Below are 22,982 nucleotides of genomic sequence, written 5' to 3'. Positions count from 1 at the left end.
AACTTCCAGAAAGCAACTTAAGAAGAGCCATGAACAAGGCCAGTTAGGTACTGTGACTTTATTCCTTAAGAATTAGTTTGAGTGATGTTTCTGGTTTAGATTCTTACAGACATATAATTACAGTGTGGAGGTTCCTCAAAAAAATTAAAAATAGAACCACTCTATGATGTAGCAATTGCACAACTAGGTATTTATCCAAAGGATACAAAAATGCTGATTCAAAGAGGCACACGAACCCCAATGTTTACAGAGCACTATCGACAATAGCCAAAGTATGGAAAGAGCCCAAATGTCCATCAACTGATGAATGGACAAAGAAGATGTGGTATATATATTCAATGGAATATTACTCAGCAATGAAAAAGAATGGAATCTTGCCATTTGCAACAACATGGATGGAGCTAGACTGTATTACACTAAGTCAGTCATTCGGAGAAAGACAAATATCATATGATTTCACTCATTTGTGGAAGATATAAAACAGATGAACATAAGGGAAGAGAAACAAAAATAATATGAAAATAGAGAGGGAGACAACCATGAGAAACTCTTACATACAGAGAACAAACTGAGGGTTGCTGGCGGAGTGTTGGTTGGAGGGGAAGGGCTGAAGGGGTGAGGGGCACTAAGGAGGACACTGATTGGGATGAGCATGGGTGTTACATGTAAGTGATGCATCACTATATTCTATTCCTGAAAAAATATATACATATATTTTTATCATAAATAAATAAATAAATAAATAAATAAATAAATAAATAAACTTTAAAGAAAAATAAGCAGACATTTGAAAATTGAAAAAATTACATTTTTCTCTATTTTCTCTATTTTAACATTCTATGTTATAATTGTTTTTCTGATTATACCAGAGATACATGCTATAAATAGAAAAATCAGAAATTACAAAGAACATAACATATATTAATGAAACTAAATATGTTAAATAAAATATACTAAATGTAATAAAAATAACATTGCCCATCTTCCTTTAACACAGAGATAGTGTGAAAATTTTTATTTATTAAAGATCCTTGCTTAAATGTCACTGCTTTGTAGCCATAGCATTTTTCTTACCAAGGACAAACTTATTCTCCCTATTTTTCTAGATATGATTTCAGAGGAACAGGAAAAGGTGGCAGAGCAACGCAGAAGACCATTCCCACAGAAAACATGTCACTCAGCGTGAAACTAGTTACAGGAGGGAAGTCACGATATCCAAAAAAAAAAAAAAAAAAAAAAATCCCATGTTTCCTTTCCAGCCTGTGAAAGCATCCTAGCAAAACTGTAAAGATTTAAATTCTCCAAATGGTTTTGTATTTCTTTATTCTTGCTCTAGTAAGAAGACTTGAATTGAAATCCATGGCCATTTCTTCCATGATCCCTTGGTCCATATACATTCTTTTATATTTATGGAGAACACTGGATACTCTGATTTTATTACAGTTTAATGCTTTGAATTTGAAATGATGCCTTATGTGACTCTCCAAAATGTGACAAGAAATTTGATATTAAGAAAAGTTGTAGGAAAAGTGAAGAGGAAGTTAAAGAGTTGTTTTTGAATACAGTGATACCTCAGGAAATGAATTTTCTGAGATTAAAGTTTCCTTTGAATGATGAGATTCATTGTTAACACACTAAACCAGTAAATCAAATGCAACAGAGTTGTCCAAATATGTGACTTGTGGCAACTTCCTTCTGCTTTGCCTCAACTGAAAATAAACTGTGAGTAGCCTTGGACAAGAAAATAAAGTTGAAATATTTGTTTTCTTGGTAACAGCCTCTTCTTTTTTTCTATTGGAGTCCCACTATCATCTTATTTTCCTCACTGTCACTAACATGATGCATAGAGACAGAATTTGATAGAACCACTTATGTTTATTCATTTATCTACTGATTATATTTCAGTGTAATTTTCCCCACTTTATATATTAAATTAAAGGAATCTAGAGTTTGTATATTAGGTCTTTTATCTCTACTTGTAGACTGAGACTTTTTATCTATCTTGCAATAATTTTTAATTAACAGATAGGGAGTTAATAAATGAGAGAGATCCAGGGGCAAGTAGCAATTCTAAAATCATGTGTGGCCTGCTCAAATGTGCTTTCCTAAAGATAAGAAAAATCTAGTTTTTCAGGGTGGTTCCATTTTCCACTGATGGAAAGACCCAATCTTAGACTATGGTGCTAGAAGGCCATTTTGGGGAACTGCCAGCACCATTTTCTACCATGTGCTTCCGTGAAGACTTGGATCTCTCACTAATGACTGTGATGTCTCCCCCAGGACACCCCATCCCTCCAGACCTCCACGCTACTTTAGTTTGGCATCCCTGGCATGTGGAAGGCTCCTAATAACTCTTCTTAACCTTCTCCTGCTTCAGATGTTCCCAGATACGTATGTTATACCTTTCCGAATATCTGGGTCTGAAGATGTACTTATTTTAACCCTCTGCCCCTTGTCCCCATGCCTAAGCCTATTTATTTATTTAACTCAAAGTATCCCCAAGAGGCCAGGTAGGCATTCCTACATTCTTGGGTTATAATGGCATCTTTTTTCTGTATTTTTATTGTTAAATAAGCAATGGGGTGTGGTATTTAAGTTAGGCCAGGCATATATATCATAGACATCCGGGGTGACTGGGTGGCTCAGTAGGTTGGGCATCCGACTTTGATTCAGGTCATGATCTCACAGCTGGTGAGTTTGAGCCCCACATCAGGCTCTGTGCTGAGAGCTCAGAGTCTGGAGCCTGCTTTGGATTCTGTCTCCTTCTCTCTCTGCCCCTCCCCCCACCCTGCTTCAAAAACAAATAAATATTAAAAAAAATATCTTAGACATCCAATAACAGTAACAAACTGTGTAAGACTTTTATAATATTTAACTTACACTGCACCTTGTGTATACAGATAAAATTCACTTTATTTTGCCAGTAAACATTCTGGTGACTTCTCCCTGAGCCACTACCTTCCTGTTAGTGAGGACAAACACCAATCTATAACTAGTCCAAGCTTAGTTTGGCCTATTAATTTAAAAGTAACTTAACACACCAGTGTTCAGACTCTTTTACATAAAAATTCTTGGATTCTCTGAGAATTTTCTTCACCGACACTACAGGATGGTTTGAGAGAGGTACAGAAGGTCCTAAGCCCTGCTTATGATACCCTTAGCATTCTCTGGTTTTGGGGATGAGGGTTCACTTGGATGTGCTTCTCCTGCTGGACAATCGTCCTCCAATCCTAATCTGGGCTCTCTGTTTTAGTCAGGTCTTGGTAGTCGTTACTTGTCACCCTCAGTCTCAGTTCCCATTGGGGCCACAGACACTTCTGAATTCTGCCTGGGGTTTCCAATGGCCCCACAGAGGTCCATCCTGTCACCATCATCGCACTTCACTCTAATTCACCAACACTCCAGTATAAGTGCCACAGCCAGACTCTCAGCTGCTTCTGGGTCACATCTGTGTGTGATGGGAAGTCTCTACTTATGCCCAATCTCTCTGTTTTGCTTGATGTGGCCGTGACCCAGCCTGGAACAGCAGCAGCCTATGATAGAGCCTTTTTTTCCAGGGACTTCAAGACCGTGTGTGTGGTGGGGGTGTGTATGTGTGTGGTGTGTGGTGTGTGGTGTGTGTGTGGTGTATGAGTGTAGTATGTGAGTTTATGTGGTATGTGTGTGAGGTACGTGTGGATGTGTGGTGTCTGGTGTGTGCATGGTGTGTGTGTGGGCATGTGGTGTGTTTAGTGTGTGGTAAGTCATCTTCACTTATCTAACACATCTCTTCCTCTCTGGCGCAAAATCTGAATCATGGGCATTTGAGACAGGAGTTCACGTTCCTTGTTCTTTCCCTTTTTCTTTCTCTGCCATAACCACAAGAGTGGTCTTTCCTAACTTTCTCTGCTTCGCTTGCCTACCATATCTTCTGACATACCAAATCAACAAATTAAGGAATTTTAAACAATTCCTTTACAGTAAACTAGTCTATTTGCAAGATTCTGTTTTTGAATGTTAGAAGTCAAATGATGCCTTTGTCTTTTATTAAGACAAGGAATACCTTGTCTAATAGACATTCAGATGAATGGGTGCTTCTTGTGGTCATGTGCTCTTTAAAGATAAAAGAAAAAATACATCAGTAATACTCATAAATTTTCTCCCTTTGCAACTATGATCCTGACCTTCAGGGCTTAGTACTTTATTACTATTGTGGGGTTTACCTTTCTGTAGTTGAAACAGAACACGTTTATCTATCTATCTATCTATCTATCTATCTATCTATATCTATCTATCTTCCTTTCTTTTCTTTTTCCTTTCCTTTCCTTTCCTTTCCTTTCGAAAGCAAGAGCACGAGTGGGGGAAAGGAGCCGAGGGGTAGAGGGGTAGAGAGAGAGAGAGAGAGAGAGAGAGAGAGAGAGAGAGAGAGAGAATAAATCTTCAACAGGCTCCATGGTCAGTGCAGGGCCTGACACAGGGCTCAATCCCTGGGATCATGACCTGAGCCAAAATCAAGGGTTGTATGCTCAACTGACTAAGCTACCCAGGCACCCCAGAACACCTTCATCTTTTAAAGTGATGTAAAAATAGAGTTGTTTGTAGGAAAAACATTTGGATAGGAGAAATGGAGGCTAGGTAAATAATGTTTAGGTTACCCTCAGCCTAAAATTCTATTTCTGTGATTCTAAGAATCAGAAATTCTCTATCCCATTTCTATCCTTCAACTGTGTGAAACTGTGTTCCATTTTATTTTGGCTCAGTCCTTGCTCCCATACAATCTATATCAATACAATGGCCAAAATGGTTATTCTAGATGTAAATCAGATCATGGCTACTCTGGTCAAAACTCTCAAATGGCTTCCCATTGCACTTATTATAAAGCCAAAAATTGTACCATGGCACATAGAGCTTGCAGGTGTTCTAGTACATGTCCACCTCTGATTTAATTTCCACCCACTTTCTCCTAGTCCCTGACCACCAGCCTCAGTGGCCTCCTTGATGGTTCCCCAGAGTGTCAAACAACAACAACAAAATCACTTTTTTAAATGACACACGGAAAGAAACATGACTGACTTTATGACTCAGTACACACAAACGTGTATACAAAGTAAAGGAAATATCTTATGAAATATATGTTTACTTTATGCAATGAACTCTGGTATCTTCTTTTGAAATTGACTTTGTTCTATTCTACACTTTGTTTAAAAAATGTTCTTGATGGGGGCTTCTGGGTGGCTCAGTCAGTTAAGTATCTCTGACTCTTGATTTCAACTCACGTCATGATACCATGCTTTGTGAGATCAAGCCCCATGTCAGGCTCTGTGCTGACAGTGCCGAGCTTGTTTGGCATCTTCTCTCTCCCTCTCTCTCTGCCCCTCCCCTGCTCTCTCTCTCCCGCTCTCAAAACAAATAAATTCATTTTAAAAAAAGAAAAAAGTGTTCTTGATGGACTAAATTTATCATATCATTCAGTTCGGGTAGCATTGATATTACAAAATAATATCTTCCTTCACAACTCTGAAATAGCAGTTCCTTTTAGACTCAATTTTCCTACTCTGTTTAATTTTTCCCACAGTACTTACCAATCTAATATTATATCTACATTTGTTTATTTGTTTAGTTTTATTTTCTTACTTGACCACCTGGCATTAACCCAGGAAATAAGCTCTATGAATGCAAAGACTGTCAATATTTTGTTCAGTGATGGATTCACAGTGCCTAAAACAGTGCTTGGCTTATAGAAGGTACAAAATAACTGTCTGTTCATAAAATAATGAACCACAGCGAATTCATACAATGGTTAAGAACTTGCAATGTGGAGCCAAATGCCTGGTCGAAATCTCAGCTCTGTAACTTCTCAGTGCTTCACCCTGGCCAAGATACATACACTTTCTACCTTACCTGTTGTAGGAATAATAATGAGCCATTACTTAGGTTATTTTGTGATTATTAACATTAAATTAACTTGTGTAACACACCTGGAACGGCGTCTGGCACCTAGGAAGTGGTAAGTAAATATTTCCCATTATTATTGCTATTGTTTATAAGATGGGATGAATGCAGAAAGTTATAGATGTGGAAATCACTCTAGAGCTGTCATTAATCATCTTAATTAATTAATAACACAGATACTTAGGTGACTAATGTGCAAAATTTGTGTGGAGTGCTGTGATGATAAATGATGCACCTGGCACAGACAAATAATTAGTTCTTATATGTAAAGTGATAGGTAAGAACAAGTCTATAAGTCCTTTCAGAAAGCTTTCATTGGAAAGACATGGGGGGAGAAAACTAAGTTGTTCAGAAGAGAGAGAGGCCCCCCCAGCCTCTCAGTAGGTCCCTGTGGAGAAATAAAATTGCCTTTACTTTCTCAGCCTTCTAGTAAAAAGCTCTAGCCCCCTGAGACTTCATATACTGTGAGATTTAGTTCTGTAGCCATTTGTCTAGTAAATTGCTCTGACTCAAAAGGATAATAAAACTCTTATCTTGACAAGAAGGCTGATGGCTACAACTTAGACTAGGTTCCTATGTTAACCCTTCAATGTGCCTTGAAGACTGGAACTGCTATCTTTCTAGATGTTTTTGTTTCAAGAAAGAGTTAGGCAGTCTCTGGAGACAACCTCTCGTTTCTAGAAAGCTTTCATTTACATACCAAAGGGCCAGAGCAAGAAGGAGATCCTTTTAGGAGATAAAGAGACATCTGTCTCCTCCCACTTTGTAAGCAGAGAAAAGTAATTTTCTCCTTTCTTGCCTATGGATGAGTCTGGCCACCAGGGTAAGACAAGTGACTTGGCTCTTATCTTGTCACTCCAGGGGTCGGGAATAGGGAATAGGGAGAATAACTCATTTATTACGTACCATGAAGTACTTACTAAGAAATCTGTGTTTGATCCTGAACACCACATGTATGGATTCACGATAATAGGAATAAATGTGAAAATTAAAAACACAACAGCATCCAAATAATTTTTTCCAGATGAGTGAAGGACCTGGGTCCCCCTTTAAAGTAAACTTAGATTTTGTTTCCTCTAATGAAGGAAGTAATTATTATTAACACCCCAAAATTATTTTCCATTCACCAGGAAATTTAGTCATAGTTGATAAAACTAAATATAATGGGATTAGACTTGAGTTGAATTCCTCATTAGGCCTCAGTCTCCTCATTTGTTATATGAGAACATTAATAGTACATACCTAATAAAGTTTTGGAGGCTTAAATCAGATACCCAGTTATGTGCATGAGCTTGGAAACAGACCCTCTGGCCTTTAAATGACCACAATGCTGACTGAGAGCTTTATTCCAACTACAAGAGAGATCCTGAGCCAGAACCAGCCAACTAAATGTCTCCCAGATCCCTGACCCTCAGAAATTACAAGACAAAATAAATTTCATTGTTTTCAGCTGCTAAAATTTAGTGTAACTTATTACACAGCAACGTATAAGGAAGAGAGATGTAAAATCATTTTCACAATAGTTGGCATATATTCCAAAAAAAAGTTGGTCAATAATAGCAGCAACAGCAAGGCCTAGAGGGAAGAAATGTGATTACAGAGCAGGACGCTCATAAATGCAAAAAAAAAAAAAAAAAACAAACCCAAAACAAAAAACCTGTTTATATTTCAAAACAAAGCCATTCTAACCACTGCATACAAGCCAAACACAATCTTCATAGCATGATAATAATTTGACCTCTATAAGCAGATGCTGCAAATGTGGGAAGGACAACGAGAGTACACAAACTCTCACCTGGCTCTCACCCAAAGAATCACTTCTCTAAAGTACTTGAGATTTCTGACCCACTCCTGAAATGCAAAACACAGAAAGAAAGTTTTTCCTGAGGGGAAAATACCAGAAGTTCTTTAGACCTAAGAGTAAAAACTAAGCGTGTTTTCCTTCTGTGACAGTGATAAAAACAATAATGTGTTACAGACAAACATAATATGTGACATATACCAAATGGGTACAGAGTAGAAACTGTGGTCCAGTGTCATGATTTTGCATGTTCAAATTGCCTTTTATGTGCCAATAAGTTTATATTTCCATCCATGTAGAAGGTAATAATGTGTGTGGTGGGGGGAGGCACAGAGGACAGAGACTAAAGTGCAATTTGAAAATAATTCACAAGTCCATGATATTTCTTTATAGAAACATGGCAAAGTCAAAAGTAATGCCCATCAATCATTATCTGACTAGAACTCCAGGTGAGTGAAAGTAACTAGGACAGATGAGCAATGGTTTATTTATTTCTATGTCACTTTATTTCATAGCGGACCCTATCCCTGTGATAGATCATCAGTGTCAAGGAAGTTGCAGTTTAATAATAAAGGAAACGTTTCCATTCCTGTCAGTAGGATCATGAGTAATAACTTTTTTTTTTCCTGTTTACTCATTTTATAAATCATTTAATCCACCATGGTCATCTCCAGTAGCCCAAAACAATATTCAAGAGATCACAGACTTGAATTGCATAAATTTATTTATTTTTTCTTTATTCTTTTTGTTTGTTTGTTTGTTTTGAGAGAGACAGAATGATAGCGTGTGAGCAGGGGGTAGGGCAGAGAACGAGGAAGAGAGAATCTTAAGCAGGCGCTCAGCCTGGAGGCCAACATGGCGCGTGATCTCACAGCTCTAGAGATCATGATCTGGGACAAAATCAAGAGTCAGAGGCTTTATCAACTAAGCCACCCAGGTGCCCCTCTTTTTTTTTACTTTTTAAATTTTTTGGTCATTTATTCATTTTTTAAAGGTATATTTGTGACATATCCTTCTTAGGTTGGTAGTCAAGACCTTCTGAAAACTGATCCTAACCTGACTTTCCTACTACCATACCACCTTATACATACCATGTTTTAGGTTAATGGAGATACTTCCCCATAAACCACACTGCTCTATCTGACTCTATTTCAGGTCTGCATGTTTAAAGACATCCACTATTTCAAGAATGCTACATTCTACCTCTGAATTGCCACACACAAAAGGATTCCTATGCAGAAAATCCATGAGAATTGACATTTTATATATATATATATATATATATATATATATATATATAGAGAGAGAGAGAGAGAGAGAGAGAGAGAGAGAGAGAGAGAGAGAGAGATAGATACTGGAACTAATAAGTGATTGGTAAATGTTATAGGATGCAAGATTCATATTAAAAAAGGCAACTGTATTTATATATTTTAACAACAAACAAAAATTGAAATGAAAAGATAACATCAATTATAATACATTAAGGGTATGAAACACTGTGGAATAAATCTGACAAAAGAATGCTCAAGATCTTTACATTAGTAACTACAAAACATCGATACACCATATTCTGAGTTCAGAAGACTCAATATTGTTAAATATAAATTCTTTCCAAATTTATCCATGTTTAATGTGATCCTAATAAAAACTTTGGCAAGACATTTTATAGAGTTTAATGAGTTCATTCTAAAATTCATCTAGAAATTCAAAGGCCCTACAATTATTCAAAACAATTTTCAAAAACAAATAGTTGGAAGAACTACTTTTACCTGATTTTAAGACATACTATAAAACTCTGCCAATCTAGACAGTGTGGTATCTGTGTCAAGAAAGAAAATACATCAGTGCAACTAAATGAAGTTTCCAGAAATAGTTCCACACCTATATAGACAACTGATTTTCTTAAAAGGTACAACAGAAATTTAACAGAGAAAGGATAGCCTTTTAACATATGGTACTGGATCTACTGGCTATAAGCAATTAACTTCAATCCATATCTTCAATATATAAAAATCTACTCAAAATGGATCATAGAACTAAATGTAAAACCTAAAAGAAAACAGCAGAGAATCTTTGTGACCTGGTTCTGGCAAAGATTTCTTAATAATGACACCAAAAACAAGGTCCATAAAAGAAATATATGATAAAGGAAACTTCAAAGTTAAAAATATTTGCTTTTTAAAGGAATGAAAATATGAGGCAGAGACAAAAAAGGAAGTATTTTCAAGTTCTATATCTGATAAAGGATTCTATCTATAATAAGCTCACAAAATTCAGTAAGAAAATCCATTAAAAAACAATTTTAAAATCTGAAACTCATTTTTAAATGGGCAAAATACTTGGATAGTTCACCAAGAATATGTATAAATTAGCAATAAGTAATATAAAAATCAACATCAGTAATAAAGACATGCAGAATAACTCCACAGTGTGATACCACTGACAACATTTTAAACATTTTAAAATTAAACATTTTAAAATTAAAAAGCCTGACCATTCCAAGTTTTGACAAGGATGTGGAAAAAATGACACTCAGACCTTCTGGTTGGAATGTAAGATGGCATGACCAATTTGGAGCGAGGTTTGGCAGTTTCTTAAGAAGTTAAATTTACAACTACCACAGGACCCAGCCATTCCACTCCCAGTTATTTTCCAAGAGAAAAGAAACATGTGTACACAGAAAGATTTGTGGCTGAATATTTGTAGGAGCTGTATTTGTCAACAGCTCCAAACAGAAAATAACTCAAATATTTCTCAGTAGGTAAATGAATAAACACAATGTGGTATATCCATACAATAGACTCCAAGGGACAACTGCATGCAACAACTTGTATGAGTCTCAAAATATTTATGCTGAGTGAAAGAAGCTGGATAAAAGAAATTGCATAATGTAAGATTTCTTTTCTATAAAATCATTTCTTATATATAAAATCTTAAGGTCCAAACTAATTTACAGTGACAGAAAACAGATCAGTGGTTGTCTGAGGATCAAACAAAAAGAAAAACAGATTAGGAAGAAAACCTTTGACCATGTCAGAAATGTTCATTACCTTTGCATTACTCATTTCATAAGTGTGCATATATGTCTGAATTCAGAAGTCTACATACTTTAAATGTGTATATTGTGCACTGTATTGTTTATCATTTATATCTCAATAAAACTATTAAAGCTAGAAAGACAAACTGTCTTTATAATCCAACTATATGCTATTTATGAGGTATATATAAAACATTAACCCATGGAAACTTTGAAGTAAGAAGGAATAGAAAAAAATACCTTGCAAACAATAACCAAAAGACTTTCATATAGGCAGAATTATAACTATTCTGCTTAACTGACTGAGCCACCCAGGTGCCCTAGAATTATAACTATTCTGTACCTTGACTAAGTCTGTATCAGTAGAGATATTGCACTTTAGTTTTGTACAAATAGTTTTGTAAGATGTTATCGTTGGGTAACATGAGGAAAGAGGGCGTATGAGTTCTCTGAAGTCTTACAACTACATGTTAATCTATAATTATCTGAAAAATTTAAAAACTCAATTAAAAAAAAAGAAAGCCATGTAGCCATATTATTATCAGGCAAATTGACTTTGAGGAAAAGCTAATACCGGAGGAAAACAGGCAAGTTTCAATAATAATTAAAGTTATATAAAAAAAGATACAAAATTTTAAGTTTGCATATACCTAATTAGTGTAAAATTTCAGAGCACAAGGAGAAAGAAACTAATCAGTAACCATAGCAGGATATCCTAAAAATTTTAGTCATTGATAGAACAAACAGAAGTCAGTAGGAATGTAGGAAATTTTTTTAAATGGCCTAAATTATCTTGAAAACTGATGCTCCAGTTAAAATCTTCAAAAACACATCTTTTACAATTTTGTGCACTCAGTTTTGTCTACTAACTCTTTCTAAAGGAATTAAATAATAAATAATTGCACCTTCTAGTTTAAAAAAAGTTTATCTTATCTCTCACATTTCCTTTCTTATTCTTTTTATGAGCTACCATATTTTCTTAATTTTCCATTCCATACTTGTATTGACAAACTCTTAATTTTATTACCATGTTTTAAGAATTTCTAATAATTCCTTCTTATTTTTCTGAAGTGTTTCTTTTAAAAAGAGTCTTGATCTTTTTAGAACTGATCTTTTTTGGGGGGCTTCCTGAGGGTAGTCATTAAATGTATTTAAAGATATTTTCCGTTCCCTAAACATCTCTGCTTCCTCTGGGGTCAGGTTTTATGTTTATCATGATTTTTCTTTTTCAACTTTAGGCTTTCTTCAAATATCTATTTCCAATTGGAATTTTCCAGTTCTAGGTAAATTTTCCTGGTTCAATTTAAGAGCGAATATGATGCTGACTGGGTGCTTGGAAAGAGAAGGGGTTTCCTCTCGGTCAATGACAGTCACATTTACATTTATATGTGACTGTCCTCAGATAGTTTATTCAATGTCTATAAAGAAGAACCCCTTCTGACATTATTATATTTTGTTTGCTTGGGCAGTAAAGCATTTACCTAGATGGTAAATAATGTGCATGTGGAGAAATTACTATGTCTTGGGAGGGGTTGGATGACTTTTAAGTATACAGATTTAAATCAATAATAATGTTATTTTCAGCTACACTTCCTATGTCCAATAGTCATCATATTAGCCTCTTCAAACATTCTTCTGGAGAGGTTGCCTCCTCCTAGTCTGAAGCCCTCACCAAGGACATTCTAGATGCTGGCCTCTTCCAGTATGCTTCATACCTACCATAATCCATAATATTTTAATCATACTCATTTAGTTATGCTTCCCTCTTCCTTTGTAGTTGTGTGGTTATGCTTTTAATGAACGTTATATAGAAAAGAGTTGATAAAGTATATTCTTTGTATGATATGATTAAATAGAATCCAATAGACACTTCTGTGTGTGTGTGTGTATGTGTGTGTTTTATTTATTTTTTGTTTTTTGAAAGAGAGTGTGTATGCATGCATGCAGAGGAGGGGAGAGCTTAAGCCAGCTCCTTGCCCAGTGCAGAGCCTGATGCATGGCTCAATCTCATAATGGTGAGATCATGATCTGAGCCAAAATCAAGAGTAAGACACTTAACCAACTAAGCCACACAGGCACCCCCAACTGACAGTTGAAATGTAGTCAGGATGTGCTGTCAGATTTTTAAAAAATTAATAATTTATATATCTTTTTTTACGTTGGTCACTATAACACTGGTTCACTGCTAATTTCTTGTATTTATGTCCCTCAAACTTCAATAAGAAAACTGAGTGCAGAAGTGTTTCTATCATTTGCCATGTGATTTTCTTCATATTGTGGGCAGGAAAACTTCATCTATTTTAAACCATAATTTCCATAGATTGAATTCACTTAGAGTCTTCCTAGGTCCCTGATAATCTATAATCAGCATGTAATTGGAGAGCATATGAGTCATCATAAAAAACACACACACAAATGGCAAAATGAAATGAAACTTTGACAAAGATGGGAGTGGCAGCAGACAAGCACATAGGGATTGAGTTTATAAGCACAAGTGCTCATTGGTAGCAAATAATAAGTACTTAGATTAAGAGAAGCAAAGAAAACAGTTGAAGTATTAAAAAGTCCATTAAACTATATGAATACTTCTGCAAGATAAGACTGTCAGGAGAAAGGCTATGGAATCCAGAGTTATTTGAGACTAAAAGGTGACACCTGTCTACTGGGGGAAATAATTAAAAAGTAATGGTATCAATGCTGCCCATCCACTGTGTGAGATGAGGCTCCTAAGAAAACCTATATGCCTCAAATGACTCTATATTTATTCACAACTGTCACCTCTCCTCTACTTTACAGAATCCCAGGTCTCATTGGCTGAGTCATGTCAGATCAAATTAGCTCTTGACTGACGGATGCCTGTGATGCTGTTTGTGTTTCTAGAGATGAGGGAAATATGACTTAGCAGTCCTGAGTGTAGAAAATGCTGAGTGAGGTGTTTTGCTTTTACAAAGTGAAACCTATTGAGCAAGAGATTTCTAGTTGTTTTCTTTTTCTTTTTTACTCCCTCTCCTTCTCAATTACTGATAATGTAACTGTGACTGAGGAAGATTAGGAAGCCATTTAATTGGAGTCCATTTTAAATGAAATTCTCACCTAACTTAAAATACAAAAATGGGTTAGTAACTTTCAAATTCTCTTTACCCCAGCAGTAAATGATTTTGCATAAAAATAGTGATCCCATGGGGGCACCTGATGGCATCTGACTCTATTTTGGCTCAGGTCATGATCTGACAGTGGAGAGACTGAGCCCCATGTCAGGCTCTGTGCTGACAGCATGGAGCTTGGGATTCTCTCTCTCTCTCTCTCTCTCTCTCTCTCTCTTTCCATCTCTCTCTGTCCCTTCTCAACTCGCTCACTCTCTCTCTTTCACAAAATAAATAAATAAGCTTTAATTTAAAAAAATGGTTCCAATGTAAGTGAAAACAAATATCATCACCCTGTATTCAAAAAACAATGTGATTTAACAGTGACCCAAAATTGCATGTGAAAAAATATTTTTAAGCTTATTTACTATTTAAACTAAAGTGAGTGCTTAACCAATATCTCAGATCCAGATGGTGGTGATTTAGGGGCCAAGCCAAGCTTCCTAATATTCTAAGGGCCTGGGATTTCAGACAACACTCATATGCATGTCAACACTTTGGGGTAGATATATAAAGAGAAAATAAAAAGAGTTGGAATTCCGGAAGTTGGTACCACGAGAAGAGATTTCCAAAACAAGGAAGAAGAAATTGTTAAAAGCGTGCTTGGAATAGAGTGTTGAAAGCATTACAAACTATGAGAGCCTAAGTAACTTATAAATAATTCAGCTATATTTAGTTTGAACCGTATTATTTACTCATAATCTAGTATAAATTCAGTGTAAAAATTTTTTGTAAAGGTAGAATGCCATGCGATACAGTAAAGGAATTTTTTCTGGAGGAGTAAGTGAGAAAATGTTATGCACCAAGGTTCATGAAAACACATCTTAATTTTATATAATTAGCGGTAGTGATGAAAAGTTAACCCAAGTCCAACAGTAGGGAAAATCTTGTATGGGTGCTCCCCATAAGTAAAGTCCCCATGATATCAGTGAAGAAAGTTCTGGAGTGCTCTGAAATTGATGATGATGGCATGACTGGAAGAGGGTGCTAACGCAGACTCAAACAATCATAAAGTGTGGGAAATAGCATCAGCAAGTGGTCAACTCACAAAACGTGAGCGGAGAGAACCTCCACCACTGTTCTACAAGAGACAGGTTTTCTTTTTTTTTCCCCGTCAGATCATGGCAAATATTCCTAAATACAAATCTATGAAGTTGCTATTTTTAAAATCTTGGGTACAGGCAGTCAGTAATCAACATGAGCTCCTAACACACAGATGTACAAGTGCACAGTCACCTGTTTGCAATGGTATGACTACCTTTTTTTAAAACCTTGCTTGAAGTTCTTAATTAATTTCTACAGGGTTTGGATTTGTATATATGTCTGCATGTGAACCAGGGACCTGTGATTAAACTTCCTAATGCTGAGTTGAAAGCTCACATCCTCAGTAGTGCACACCAGCTTAGAAAATTCATCTGTATCTCACTCATAAGCTGAGGACATGATCAATGAGGATGGCTAAAGAGAAAAGCTAATACTGGAAGTAATGACAATTAGAAACTTTATTTTTACATATTTTCTTCCCTCCTTGGTCCTAATAGAGATCTAGACTTTATTTGGAAAACATGGGGCGCTCTGTCTGCTTAACAGGGTGATTAGTATGACACCTGCCATATACACTAAACTATAGAAATCTACAGATGCTGCTTCGTGTTGGTTCAGTCTACTGCAGAGGTCAGGCCTTCTGCAAAGACTTATACAAATATATGAACAGCACATATACACAACACAGATACATACACATACACACACATGCGCATCCCCTCTGTGGTGAAAGCGACTTTAGGTTAAAATGCTCAGGGAAATAGGGGCACCTGGGTGGCTCACTCGGTTAAGCGTCTGACTTTGGCTCAGGTCTGACTTTGGCTCAGGTCTGACTTCAGCTCAGGTCATGATCTCACAGTTCGTGAGTTCGAACCCTGTGTCGGGCTCTGTGCTAACAGCTCAGAACTTGGAGCCTTCTTCAGATTCTGTGTCTCCCTCTCTCTGCTCCTCCCCCACTCACACTCTGTTTCTCTCTCTCTCAAAAATAAATAAATAAATAAATAAATAAAAACATTAAAAAAAATTTTTTTTAATGTACAGGGAAATGAACTCCAAATCTGTTTCATAGATGATGCCAGGAACCAAAAGAATGTTTTTCATTTTTCGAGGGTGCTGAGTTAAATCATGCCTATAGTGGGAAGAAGAGTAGCGGACTGCCCACCTGAGAAGAAACGATTGGGGGCTGTTTGACAAACCTGATGTAGATATACTGAATCCATTCTTCATTTTTTAATACCTTTTTCTGAACCAACTAGTGGGTCAAAAGGCAACTCACTGAATTATGGTGTTTTCTTTTATACTTTGGGGTGCCTGATATACAAAAAAATTGATATATATTTTAAATATATATTTTTAAAAAATTTTGCTATGTATTTTTTTCTCGCACATTAGTTAATTTTTAAAAAAAACATTTTTTTGCCACTCCTCTGGAGAGGATTCCTACTCATTGGACAAAATATTTTCTATTTTAATAATTTTGAAATTGTGTCTGCAAGCAGTGTAAGAGTCATATAAAATGTTCCATGTCAACTGTGCAGTGAGTTTATCAAACCTATTACCAAAATTAATGAAGGAGCATGAAATACAGTTAAAGAAGAATCAGTATTCTGAACTCTATAGCCTCAAATCATCTTTAGTCCCCTGAAGACACTTTTAATCACTAAAAGACATTAGAAAGATTGTTGGCTGAAACTTCCAAGCAATAAAGCCAGAAATAAATGGCTAAAGGTCTAGCTTGCATTCTCATCACTGTGTATGCAGCCGTTTATCACACCTATGTGAGGACCCAATAGTTCATCTTCTCTGGATGGCATCTATAAATATAAAGATGTTAATGGATGCTTAGGGAGCATGTTTGTGAAGTAATATAAACTCTTTGTAAAAACATCCCAAATACATTATTTCAACTACATACCTTTTTTTTTTTTCCCTACAGAGTAGGGAAAATATACACTGCCATATAGAAATCTACAGATGCTGCTTCGTGTTGGTTCAGTCTACTGCAGAGGTCAGGCCTTCTGCAAAGACTTATACAAATATATGAACAGCACATATACACAACACAGATACATACACATACACACACATGCGCATCCCCTCTGTGGTGAAAGTGACTTTAGGTTAAAATGCTAACTTTAGGTTAAAATGCTAACTACAGAGTTTCTATCCCAGTAAGAAACTCATGCCTCCAGGTTCATTTATATTAACAAACACAAAGGGGAGAGAAGCCAGGCTACAAAAGTTGTCACCAGATTGTTCTCTTCAGGTTATCTACATTACTGTGCTAGAATCTGGTTGGCCTTTGCAAGTCAGGGCTCATCTCTGTGGTCCAGACAAATTCTTGAACCTGGGCCTGTTCAGTATTAAGAATTGCTGTCAGAATCAAAGTAAAAGTACTTGACATGTTGTTCAGGCTGAACTCCGACATCACAAATAATGTATTGCCTAGCTTTCTCCCAAAATTTAAAGTTGTCCTTTAATAAATGTTTAAGTGTATTTTTGCAAATATGTACCACTTATGTTGATCAAAACTTAAAAAAAATCTCAATATGGAATTTTATCATGGATAGAGATTTTCACAAGCTAATTAGATTTTTTTTAATGTTTACTTATTTTTTAGAGACACAGAGAGAGACAGAGAGACAGAGAGAGAGAGAGAGTGAGAAGGGGAGTGGCAGAGGGAGAGGGAAACAGAATCCCAGGCAGTTGCTGTGCTGTCAGTGCAGAGCCTGACGTGGGGCTCGAACCCATGAACCATGATCATAACCTGATCCAAAACCAAGACTCGGATGCTTCACTGACAGAGCCACCCAGGAGCCCCTGCTCATTAGATGCTGACAAAGTTTCTATGAACTCATATTGGCAAACGATATATCAGCTAATACCAAAAGATAAGAAAATTCACTGACTTCTGGAACTAATCCTGAAAGAGAAATGACTTAAAGATCACTGGACCCAACCTCCTTCTATATACACAATGACAGCATGGACAGGACAGCGTGAGCCCACCAGCAGGTAAAAGTCAGGCTGCATGACCATCCATGTAATCCATGACCTGCAGACTGTAAGAAAGGAGCCAAGTAGTATCTGAATCCAAAAACTTATGGGCATTGGTTCTTAAAATGTGGTCCCCAAACCAATAACATCAGCATCACATGGGAATTTGTTAGAAATATAAACTCACAGGCCCCACCTCAGAGCTACTGCATCAGATACTCTGTGGATGGGGCCCAGTGATCTGTATTTTAATAAGTCCTTCAGATGATTCTAATGCACGCTGAAGTGGGAGAACTGCAGCAATAGGAGATTAGTTCAAGAAAGGATGGTTTAATGTTTCCTATTCACATTTACAAAGCATTAAAAATAAAACAACTGAAATTGAAAAATACTCTGATCAAAGATTTATAATTATGTTGACAATAATTTTCTTTCTTTCTTTTTTTTTGTATAAAAAGCCAACTAGGTATAATGTTTAAAAGATATGCCAATTTAATGCACGATTCTTTGCGAAAATAAATAGGTGAAGAGGATTAAGACATATAAACTTCCAGATATAAAATAAATAAATCATGAGGATGAAAAGTACAGCATGAGGAATACAGTCAATAACACTGTAATAGCATGGCACGGTGACAGATGTGATTACACTTATCCCGGTGAGCACTGAGAAATGTATGGAACTGATGAAGCACTATGTTGTACACCCGAAAGGAGCAGAACACTGTATGCGAACTATAATTCAGTAAGAATAAATAAATAAAAATAATACCTTAAAGGAAACATACAGTTTATCAGAGTTATATAATAAAACATTAGTCTTCAAAAAATGCTTACTTTCTTTAAGTTTTTATTTGGAGGTGGGGGGAGGGTCAGAGAGAGAGGGAGAGAGAATCCCAAGCACTGTTAGTTCAGAGCCTATCCCAAAAATTGTGAGATCATGACCTAAGCTGAAATTAAGAGGTGGATGCTTAATTGACTGAGCCACCCAGGCGTCTTAAAGAAATGGTTCTTTTCTGATGAAGACTCACTCCTCAACTGAATGCTGTGGTTCATTTTGCTGATGCAATATTACCTTGATATCTTCTTCTCTACTAAGAATTCTGTGTTGTGCCACATTCTATTCACCAGCCAGGCACAGGCACAATTACCAACCACACGTCATTTTCTGTTTTCGTCAACTACAAAAAAATACACATTAAAACTCCAGATGTCTAAAATATTGAGTGACCTTAAATTTCATCATATTCATTATGCTAAAAGACAGGATATATCAGAAAATCTGTTGCAGCATAAACATTTCTAGAATTCACCCATACTGTGCATAAAGATATAGTCAATTAATTTTTGCTGCTGCATAATATTCCACTGTATGGACACACTCTCATTGACTCATCAACTCCTACTGACAGGCATTTGAGTTACTTCTAGGTTTTTGATCTTACAAACAGTGTTGCTTTGAACATTGTTCTCCATGTCTCCTGGAAGATAAATGTGAGAGCTTCTTTGGGGTCTACATAGATATAAGTGAAATTGCGAAGTCACAGAATATGTGAACATTGAATTTTACAAGAGAAGACCAAACTGCTTTCCAAATAATTTTATCAATTTATACTTGAATACTAATCGAGAAGAAAGACTGTTAAGTCACATATTCCACAAACCTCATTATTGTTCCAACTTTTCAATACTGTTTTAGTGGGTGCAAAATGGTATTGCGTTGTGGCTTTATTTGCATTTTTCTGACGGCTAATGAAATTGCACACCTTTTTCTACACTTATTCACATGTGTTCCTCCTATGAAACGGCTGATTATATTTTGCCCATTTTAAAATAACTTTTTGTGTAGGAATTGTATAGTCTTTTTACCCCCAAAAACAAATATGGTTTTTATTTATTTTCTCACTAGCTAGTTGACCTATCACACTTAAAAATTTCCAGTGGATTCAAGCAAACTTTTATTTCTTAAGAAGGCAATATTATAAATTCCCCACTTAGAATTTCTTATGGTTTTCTATTGTTAAAATTTTTGTTCTATAATGGAATATGTTTTTGTTTCACACACTGCAAAAGCTTTTGCTACATATTCATATACACTTGTTCCTAATAATACTATTAATAATAGAAGATGAGTTTAACTTTGGATGAATTTCGTGTTCCTGAGCTTTGGTTTCTTCGTATGTAAAGTGCAGGTCACTAAAGATTAAAATGAAGTAATAAGGTATAACAGGCTTAGCACATTAAAGGCACAGTAAAGGATGGTTATTTTAACCTGAATGAAACTAATTTCCAATACAGCAATACCCATAACAATATACTCACCACATAACATAAGAAGTTATTCACTATCATTCCCCCATCTACCCACAGATAATCAAAGCTAGCCTGTTAGGCTGCCCAAGATCATTGAAGGCATAAAGTGGAAATCAACTACGTTCTAGCCAGTTGAATTCTCATTTGACAGATTCAAAAACACAGGTCCAGGAAGTTGGTGAACCTTGCCCTCAGATGGACAACTACTTTGGGGCTGAGCCAAGTTTAGGAGCAGGATTCTTCTTACGGATAAAAACACCTCCTTCATCTATGTGACTCCTCACAGTTTACAAAGCACTTCCTCAGCTCCATGACCTTGTTTATTGCATTACACCACAGCTTATAGAAATGGCCTTTGTTTTCCTTCTTCTCTTTGGGAGAAAGTCTAGGGAGTGTGTTTGTTTTCTCAAACTCCAATGCTTTGCAGCTGATTCTACAATGAAACTTAGATAAAAAGAAAAAAAAATCTATACACATAAACGTGTGTGAGTGTGAGTGTGTGTGTGTGTGTAAATAGATATATATGGAAGAAGTCTCATCATGTCTCGTGGGTCATCCATTGCTGGCTAAATATTAGCAGTCATGAAGAACAAATGGGGAATGGATTTCAGTTTGAGAACTGCAAGTTGCTTTGGATGCTTTGATAATAAAGGGCTCAGAAATGTTTATGCTTTCAAAAAGGCATGATACCCATGCATACGATACTTTTTAATGAGGCTCATTTTGAGAAAGATGATGAGGTTGGCCAACTAGCCTTCACATAATTTTTGCAGGAAAGCATTCAAGGAATGAAAAGTTAAGCCTTTCAAAATTTCTCCTTTTAAAATTTTTCTTCTTAATATTTTTCTTATTTTAAGGTTATTCTGTTAAAAGATGGGTTATTGAACATTATAAAAGATAAAAGAGATCAAAGAAGGGATAAAAATCAGATAACAAATCCAAAATAATTTGGAAATATTACAAATCAGAACTTGAGGGTGAGCAGAAAGGCACCATACCCTCCCCCTCCCTCACAGAGCCGTTATGCACAACATAACTATCCTCAAAAGCAAGAATGGAAAGAAACAGTAACTCAGCTGCAGAATGAAGATTTAATCTTGGCTCTTTAGCTCATAATCTCTTTAAAAATGGGCATCAAGTACCCTTTCCAGAAAAGGTAACGAAAGATAAATCCAATTTAGACTTTTAGTCAGCTGCGTGGACAGCAGTTCATGCAGGGGTACACTGTTATGGGAACACACCCAGTTTTTCGCATTCCAGTCATAATGCTTGTACCCAATGGATGGGGAAAGATAACCAGATTTACTTATTTGAGGTCTGCTTGTTGATCCTGTAGACTTCTATACCACTACCTGGTTTAGTTATTAAAACACCAAATGAGACATCTCAGTGCTTAAATGTGTAATGGTTGTTTGCAAAGTCATCAAAAAACAAAAACAAAACTACTTTCTTAGTATGTTTAGCATCTCCTGTACCAGTCACTTTAGGAGGTTTCCTCTAGAAAGCGTTGGTCACCCCAAGTTCTCCTTTTCCTCAAAGGCATCAAATGGACACGCTTTTTGACATTCAGGATCTACTTGAGGTAGTAGAAGTCAAACCGCCTTGGTCCAGAATGAAGGCCATAAAGACTGCAGAGACAGGTATATTCTAGTGGCTGGGGAGTCCCAGTTCAGACCCAGGCCAGGCTTGGGGACACTACGTAGAACAGGAGGCTGGTGGGTCCTACATGCTGAGTTTCCACTATATTCACTTCTGATACTAATCGTTTGTTGGTTGTATTTGTTGAACATATCTTATTACAGTATGAGGTTTGTTTTTACATGTTTTTTGGTATTTCTTCATAACAATATTTTAGTACAATTAAATAGATCAAATTTTCTTTTAGAATTATTGCACTTTTTAGTGGCCTGCTTAAAATACTATCTCCTACCTCGAGTCAGAAAGATATTCAATGATATATTCTCAAGTTTAAGCTTTGTTTTTTACTATTAATTTTATACTCCATCTGGATTTGATTTTGTGCATGATGTGAGGTTCAGGCCTAATGTCCTTTTTTCTAAATGGAAATTCACTTTTCCAAGCTTCTTTTATTGAATAATCCTCCATTTTCCATGGATTAGTCAAGCAAACACTGTCAAATGTCAAACTGACTGTGTCTGCATAAGTCCTGATAATGGAGTAGGGCACGTTCCTCCTCCTCTTGTCGCATCTTCTTGTTCTTCTTGTCCTTTCCCCACTTCCTCCTTCATCAAAAGTGTCGTCTATTACTGGATCTTTCAATTTTCCATAAAACTATTAGAAATGTCCAAGAAAAAGATGTCCCAATGTCCAAGAAAAAGAAAAGCTCACAAGGTTTTTACTGGAATTACTCTGACTGTGTAGCTCAAATTAGAAAAACTGGTATCTTCAGAAGTCTTCCATCCATGAACAAAATCTCTCTCCATTTATTTAGTATGCTTTATTTCTGAAAAATGTTATAAATTTATGCATCCAAGTCTTAGACACAGTTGTTAAATTTAACGTTAGGCATTTTGTGACTTTGTTGCCATTATGAATGATGCTTTTAAAACTTATATTTTTGAGTGGTTGATTTATAGAAATGTAATATCCACTCAGGTTGCCAAAATATAGTGCTTTTCTGTATATTATTTTTGTTTTTGGCTTTTTAAGTTTTTATTTTAATTCCAGTTAATTAATATACAGTCTTACATTAGTT

The 22,982-nt window shown here is 36.1% G+C and overlaps 1 long non-coding RNA gene across 1 annotated transcript in view; it reads right to left on the bottom strand.

Annotated features, from left to right (window-relative positions):
- The window catches only part of LOC122200267, a 316,204-nt gene that overhangs the window by 101,167 nt on the left and 192,055 nt on the right, over positions 1 to 22,982 (bottom strand). The window lies entirely within an intron of this gene.

This window comes from Panthera leo, chromosome A1 (assembly GCF_018350215.1).
Source record: "Panthera leo isolate Ple1 chromosome A1, P.leo_Ple1_pat1.1, whole genome shotgun sequence".
NCBI classification, from domain to species: Eukaryota; Metazoa; Chordata; class Mammalia; order Carnivora; family Felidae; genus Panthera; species Panthera leo.
The sequence above is the reverse complement of the archived record's forward strand: the minus strand, read 5'-3'. Positions and strand labels throughout refer to the sequence as shown.